Source organism: Corvus cornix, chromosome 15 (assembly GCF_000738735.6).
Source record: "Corvus cornix cornix isolate S_Up_H32 chromosome 15, ASM73873v5, whole genome shotgun sequence".
NCBI lineage: Eukaryota > Metazoa > Chordata > Aves > Passeriformes > Corvidae > Corvus > Corvus cornix.
The window spans coordinates 14,254,712-14,262,548 of record NC_046345.1 but is presented as its reverse complement, the minus strand read 5'-3'; the positions used below and the strand labels follow the sequence as shown (position 1 = coordinate 14,262,548).

Genomic DNA, 7,837 nt, shown 5'->3' with positions numbered 1-7,837 from the left:
TTAGCAGTACTAAATGGCAAATGTGCCTTTCTGGTCCAGTTTGACTTGGAAGGAGGTGAAAAGATTTAAGATCACCTAGTTTTGTAGTGAACTGCATTGCAGAGCCAATGGATAAATACGCTGTCAGGTCTATCAAGTGGTCAGAGGCAAAAGGAAGTTTGCAACCAGAAGCTGCAGAACCGGCAAACCTGGGAAAAATCCAGAGCTCTATTCATTTATACTCTGCTGTCAGCCTGTATCTGGGAGACTTGCTGACAAGCTCTTCTTTATCCCAGTCTATTGGTCTGTCCCCATATGTAAAGGGATGAAAAAGCCATTCACCATGCACACCAGGACTGGTTCTCTCCTCCAATTTATCAGGCTAATTCTATATAAGCCTACTTTTACGCCTCTGTTATACATACACAGTTTGTCTTGACTGAGACCACAGACAGAAAACAGAACAGCTTTGAAGAGCTTTACCCAGCAAGTCAGAGCATAAACTGTTCACTGTTCTTACCCACCACTCATGAATAATTTAAATACGTTATGTCAACAGTTGAAAACCTAAGTTACTATTTACTTTTAGCAGTATAAAAGTTCAGAAGCAAGACATCTTTTACAAAATACCCATCACTGTCACACATAATTGATAGAATAAAGTCAGCTACTAAATATCACTTAATGGCTGGCTTTGTTCTGTAATGATAATGTATATGGAATTCCTGTTGAGTTCAATGGGATAACCCTCCAAGGGAAGGCTATGGGAATATACATACATCTATTGCTAAATGTATTTAATTTGCATCTTTATTAGCCAAAAGAGAAAAAGAAAGAAAACATGGATTTGGCTGGGATCTCAGGATTTTCTCCTGGTTCTGCAAGCTGCAATGAGAGGAGGATGCTGTGCTGCTGGTTTGACCATACCGCTGCCTGCTGACTGCACAGGGACAAAGTCAATCCAGGATTTGTTTATGGTGCATGACACAGAACTAATAACACTCCACTGAAATGGCTATTTCTTGAAAAAAGAGAAACAACAACATACAAAGGACAAAAGATCCCCAGCACCTCTCTTCTTCCCCTTGGAATCCAGCAGGTCAATATGGAATGGGTCAAACTGTTGGATTTGAGACCCGAAGCTTCCAAAAGCCAGTTGGCTTTTGAGCCAGAGCTGTTGGAAAAGGTGTTCATTGGAAGGAGGAGAAACCAACATGTCACATTCTAGTCAGGGAAAAAGCCCAGCTGGCACCATGTGGGCTCAGACACATCCAATTATTTCTCTAGCAGGAGCTTTTAATTGTCCCAGTGGATTCTAGACACCTCTCGAGGTTTTTCTAGTATTGATACACGTGAAATTTCCAGTGGGCTTATCTTGATGACGTGCGCAGTGCTTTCAAACCCAGGAGAATTCTGGCATTTATCCCATTATGGTGTGGATTCTTGGGGGTTTGGATTCTACAGGAGCTTCTAAGTTTTGCATTTAAGTAAAACCAGCGTGTAAGTTTAAAATGTTGAACCCATCTTTTTCCAAACCAAGATTATCTTCGGCATTCAGCTTGCTCCGTGTGCAAAGGTAAATATATAAAGACACATCTGCTGAGCAATTGATTTAATGAACTTAGAACAGACCAGACAGTGTGTATTACTGACTATTCCAAACTACAGAGAAACAAACATGGTACAAGCACTGCCATCTCCCTCTCTCTTTCACAGGCCCACTTTTACCTTGGCTGATTAAATTTTAATTTTGACAGCCTTTCTTTAAAGCGAGCCCAATCCTGAAAGCTACACCACATAAAACATTTCGTGCAGTTTAGAAGTTGCTGAGTAAATGTCAGCAAGGTAAATGACGTGTGATTGTGCTTCTGCACGTGTGCACGTACAAGGCGTTCTTTCACATTCAATCATTTAGTGTTAAAATTTAACAGATGCTATCAGTAAAAACAGACTACATCACCACCAAGTCCTGAATTTCTCAGAATACAATTTCAGCAGCTGAACAGCAGCTCTGAGTGTACCTGTTAGGGGTCTGTGTCGCTGTGAGTTTCACTCATGTCCTACCACAGAGGGCAGGACATGAATCTTCCTTCAAATTTACGTTTTTGCTCCAGGGTGGCTTGGAATCCATACTGGCATAAACAGTAATCAATGACTGTAAGGTCATCTTTTTTTTCTTCTTTCCCGACTTCCTCATGTGGCTGTCTCCTGTGGGAAAGAAGAAAGACTGAAGTTAAAAAAGTAGCATGGGAAATGAAGGTAGAGCAAATAAAACTGTTTATTGTGTTCATCACACTTCCTCCTCTTCTTAGCTTTTAAAAGAATACTTAGATGCATTTCTAAATTGTTAATGACTGCACTTATTAGCATTTATTAATATTGAAAGTTGGATAGTTCTATGTTTACCAGAATATATCATTTTCATTTATTTCTATTATGCTTACAGTACTTTATAAATTATAAATACAGTACTATTTGTATTCACACATTTTTACTACTGCTTATTATTAGCAATTTAGCATTTATGTGAAATCAGATTTGGAGGCAGAGGAAATAATGTGACTGATTTGTTTGAGAAAAGATGCTGACACACTGGTATTCCATTCCACTTGTTTTCTGTTGGAATCATGCCACTGGAGGTGGTAGGATTATATACATAAGGCCAAAGTTTCAAGATGTGCCTCAAATTCTGTTCAGTTTTTCCTAGGTTACCATACTGTGGGCACAGAAAATAATAAGGATTAAGTTGAAAGGATTTACCCCAATGAAAAGAGTCTTGGCCAAACCAATGCAACAGAAAACTGAGCTTTTTACAGGCTGTGGGTGCTGCTCATTCACTGCCACTAGTCTCTTTGACTTGTTTTCTCCTTCCATCACACTGTCTCTCAGGAACACTTTGTTCCTTTCCCACCTTTTCTAGCTGCTCAATTAGGGACCATTTAGAATGCTAGATACTCAATGTCACTCTAGTAAATATGATACTTTTCTGTTGAGAATTACTCAGCCTGTCTGTGCTACTTGATTGCTTTTTCGGTCTGGTTTTTTTTGTACTCCCAGGAGAGATTTTATTTCTTGTTTTTTATTAATGGTTGTGTAGTGTTGTCTCGATTTGTGACTAGAGCATGATGGCATCTCTGATAACTGTGGAGAGTGAGTCTTCCAAGTTGAGAGTCAGTTCATGAGAGGAAGGTGGTACCTTGTACAGCAAAGTGATGATGATGTACCTGGTACAAAAGGCACAGCAAAGTGATGAGGAAAGACTGCTGGAGGTGGACGTGCTTTTGATGCACTAAAGCTCCAAAGGTCTGTAACCTCAGAAGAGTCACTCTGTCCTGCTGAGCAAGGATTTAATCATCACCCAGTGAGGGCTGGCAGGTGGAAGACAACTCCAGTGTTACAGTGGGCATTAGAGGTGCAGTGGGAGCCAAAGGACTGAAGACAATTCAGTGATCGAATGGAGAGAAAACCTGAAGAAGGTTGTAAGTAATAGGTGTGGAGTCGTGAAGAAACCCAGCTACTTCTGCTGAGTGTAATTCTATTTTATTCTTAATGATGTGGGGTCCCACACTGGGGGAACAAAAGCATGTCACAAGCTCAGCAGGTTTTTTCTTTTCATTTCTGAGATAGCTATGAAACCTCTCCAGAGTTCCCTCACCTTCTTCCTGCCATCTAAATGTCCTCTTTCTAAATCCATTTCAAACCCTTTTTTCCCCACGCTTGCCAAGTTTACAGCTGCTCACTTACCCAGACTTTAAGCATTATCCCTTTCTAGTCCATCCAAGGCAACTACCTCAATAGCAAGGAATGACAGAAACTGGAAAATGTCACTTCTTGAAACCACTGCCCTCAGATCACCCAAAGCCCTTTGAGCTGACTTACATGTTTATTTGTTCCTTTGACTCCTCCACATCAGAGGAATATATGGGTGGCTGAAACTCAGTTCTTTGTCATGTGCCCCGAGCCTGCTGGGCTGCTTCTGGTGTGCTCTTTCTCTCCAGTGATTCCTGACCAAGTATATGGAAGTAGTCTCCACTTTGCTTCACAGAACTGAGGTGATGCCTGCCAAAAATCATCACAACTTGGGCAGTGTTCCGATCACATACTATTAAATTGATTTCTCTGTTGCCCACCAACTTAATTTTTTGAGGTGATTTCACATTCTTCTGTATACAAGAGTTCAACTTTAGTATCTCCCTCTGCAATATGATAACAAAGGACAACAATTCCCCAGTATGAACTGGGAGAACTTTCCTTTATCTCTTTCAACATGACACAGGTGAACCATTGGATATCTTGAGCTCAGCATCGCTTTGTTCAGTACTTGGTTCAAAACCTCCCTGTCTGATTCTAATTTATAGCAGTACCGGACTCTCTGTGTGAGCTCAGCTGTCACTGCCCTGGAGCTGCCTGTTCACTGCTGAATTCCGCATGCTCTTGGAAGGCCGCACTTTTTCGGAAAAGGGAAGATGCCAGTGCAGCCTGTCAGTGAGCTGGAGGGAGCAGGCACGGTATTACTGCAGGAGAAGGAAGTAAAGAAGCGCCTACACTGTGCTGCCTGTGGGATGACAGAAGAGGTTAAAAAAAAAAAAATAGAAGTAGAAAAAGCAAAGGTAATGGCAGTGAAAGGGATTTGGCACACAGGTGCTCTACAGCCTCGGCATAAAATGTTAGTAAGAATGTAGCAGCTGATCCAAGTCCAAGGAGTATCTTATCCTACTCCACAGGACACATCCCTGCCAGTGAATGTGCTGCTGACTTTTGAATCAGGTGTCATCAGACTTATTGATTCTTTCAAACACACTCCAGGCTCGAAAGCTGCGCCTTATTTGTTTTACTGACAAGTAATAACTCTCTTTTCTTACCAGAGGAGTTAATGCACCCAAAGGCCACAAGGCGCTCATCACTCTCGGGCACAGTGGATGACTCTTGGTGATGGTCCTGTGCAGGGCCAGGAGCTGGACACAGTGATCCCTGTGGGTCCCTCCCAACTCAGGATGTTCTATGGTTCTGTAATTTCAGGCACCAAATTCACCAGTTGTCAAGGCGAGAAATTTACTCCCTCCTTCCTTCTCAACTACAGCAAAAGAAATAAATAACAGAACATTTAACAGGAATGCAGCATATAAAAGAGCTGTAATAACCACCTGATTTAAACAAAAATATCCATTCATAATTCCATATTTCTGGGGTATTTATGAATTATCCGAAAGGTTCATGGGTGCATTAAAAAAAAAAAAAACAAACAAAAAAACAGTAAAATAAACTCAAAATGAAAATACAGAGATAACCAATGTACTCTTCTACACTGTAGATTTACAACATATTGCTGGAATATGACATCAAATATTTCTCCATTTAAATTCGGGCATCACAGTACCCTGTTTATACAATAACTTAATAAATTTAGCTGGGCTGCCTATTTGACAAGTAGGTGAGAATCGTTCATTAAAATGCAAATGTAATCAAGGTGAAATTTGGAATACGTTTATTAAAGTAATTGAGCTTCAGTCAACTGTAGTCACAACACAGATATTTCAAGTGCCGTTCAGACAAAAGGATATATCTAATTCTTCTCCATTAATAACTTTATCAGCATGAACATTAAAAGAGTTTTCTGAGCAGTAATAATGTACTGTGGCATAATTCCAGTTTTCTCTGCAGGAATATATTATTACAGATAAGAGTCAAAGACATGCACAAAGAAGTGGCCCAGCAGTGCACTGCACATACAGAAAATTGGTTGCAAGTGTATTTTCAGTGCTTGGTGTAACCATGCGCTTACTAAATTACTCTGTAAATCCTTTAGAGACTCAAGGTCATCAGTTAATTGGCCATTAAAGTGTTCGGGAATTGAACTTTTACTGCTAAGATTTGGGATTCTTGGTGCCTTTGACTAAGAAACTACTCATAAAAATAAAAGAAAATCCTAAATTTGTCTTAGTTATGATTTAAGTGCTAGTAAAACATTAGGAAGCTGTAATAGTAATGTCAGAAACTTTTTCATCCGGGTAAGGACAAGCTAGATATTTACCGAGGTTTTTCTTACATATTTTCTACTTGTTTACGTACCCTGGGTCATCTTCACTGCATTCAAAGGAACCACAGTAAGGATGTATTTGTCCCACAAGATCAAATTTTATAGTCGGTACTGTCAGATCTACAGTGTGCAAAAACAAATCTGGGGAGAGATAGTTATTAGAGGACTGATGTGATGCCAAACCCTTGCCCAGCTCACCTGGTCTGGCTCCAGCCTGAACAGAATAGCCAGGAAAATGGGAAGAAAATTGCAAAGCCCTTGACTGTCCCACTAAAGGACTGTATTTGATGCAATGGGTGGTGTCGCCAGGTATTTCAGGCTCCAGCTCTTCCTGCTCATCTTCCTCTGCCACATTCCCTGAGGCTGGAGTTGCAGACCATTTATACCAGCTTGATTCTCTCTCTAAGGCTGAAGATTCCTGGTGAATATTTAAAGTAGTAAATAAAGTAATTATGTATCTATCAAGCAATGTATACATAGATATTTCTCTGCTCGTGAAAATTGTTGGCCACCATTTCAGAAAATGGCTTATTCAATTTTCTTACCTTAATGGAATCAGCCTTTATATCAGCAAAGCTAATGACAGAACATCTCCTGCTCCGAACACTGTTAGGAAGAATACAGCCTTTTCCAGAGGCCTACAGCCAACTGTAAATATAAATTAAACCCGTCTGTCACTGCTCTGAAAGCCACTGAGAGCACAGTTTAAGGGCCATTTCCTTTATTTTCATAAAAGCATTTCAACGTGCATCTGCCGCAACTCCCTGTTAGACCCATAAAAGCTCATCTTTCGGCACCAGGCTGAGGGTGTTGGGAGGTACCGGCTGGGTGCTGTCTGACTTGCTGCAGTAGTGACAAACTGGAGACAAGCTAAGGCTTCCCAGGTGAAACACAAGTGCAATTTCAGCCACGCTGCAACTCGAACCATACCCAGTAAGTATTCTCCGTAGCAGAAAATGTAGGACAACAATCCATTTTCTTGCAAACCAGAAAGCGCAGGAGGCAACAACTTTGAACTACAGCAAATACAGCTGAACTGTTTTATGAGCAGACTAAAACTGTATTAAAACCAACTATAAATCTTCTAAATGAGCACTTTGCATTATTTGCAGCTGTGCCGTCATGAGCTGTGATCCCATCACAAATCTCAAATGAGGCCGGTGAGAGTCTGGACCCTAAAGATTTCGAAGCAATATCCAGTGAAGGAACCAGAGAGAGCAGGAAGCTGTCTTCAGTTGGATTAAACTTGAAATCAACACCCTTCCATAGTTTTGGGAGCACCATGGTACTGGAGGGTCTGGTTTCTTTGAACATACAGTAAAATGGAAGTTCTGACAAGCTGAAGGATTCAGGATGTGAGGGCAATTCTCTGCAAGAGCACAAGTGTTAACACTACATTAATCAGATTTCAATTGATTATATGCCACTGCCCTCACTGCTGTTTCACTTTTAATAGGACACTATTTTTTTTTAATCATTCCAGTCCCCCAAAGTATATGTTGAATGTATCTGCTTTAGAACACATCAGACTCCACTGGAGCTGTTACTGCATTCTAGTGGCTGAAACAATTCTTACAATGTCCCTTAACTCTCTGACAAGGTGTTGTAACAGCTAAATAGCAAGTAATTGTGAAACTGCAGGAATTGCCAGGATAAAAGAAAGTCCATATGCACACAGTGCTTTTCATATTTACAGAGCACACACAGAACAATAGGAGAGCAAATCCTGCATCTCTTGTAAAGTATCAACAGTGATACTGATTTACACCAGTGTTCCATTCTCTTATCAGCAAATACTGGAGCTGCTGACCATTTCACTCA

General features: G+C 40.6%; 1 long non-coding RNA gene across 1 annotated transcript; it reads right to left on the bottom strand.

Annotated features, from left to right (window-relative positions):
* Nucleotides 1–3,854: 3,854 nt before the first annotated feature.
* On the bottom strand, nt 3,855–6,434 carry LOC109145853. The gene is made up of 3 exons (XR_002047523.2): nt 6,215–6,434; nt 4,842–5,053; nt 3,855–4,038 (listed from the first exon to the last, which is right to left on the bottom strand). It is a non-coding gene; the product is annotated as an uncharacterized LOC109145853 (long non-coding RNA).
* Between the last annotated feature and the right edge of the window lie 1,403 nt (nt 6,435–7,837).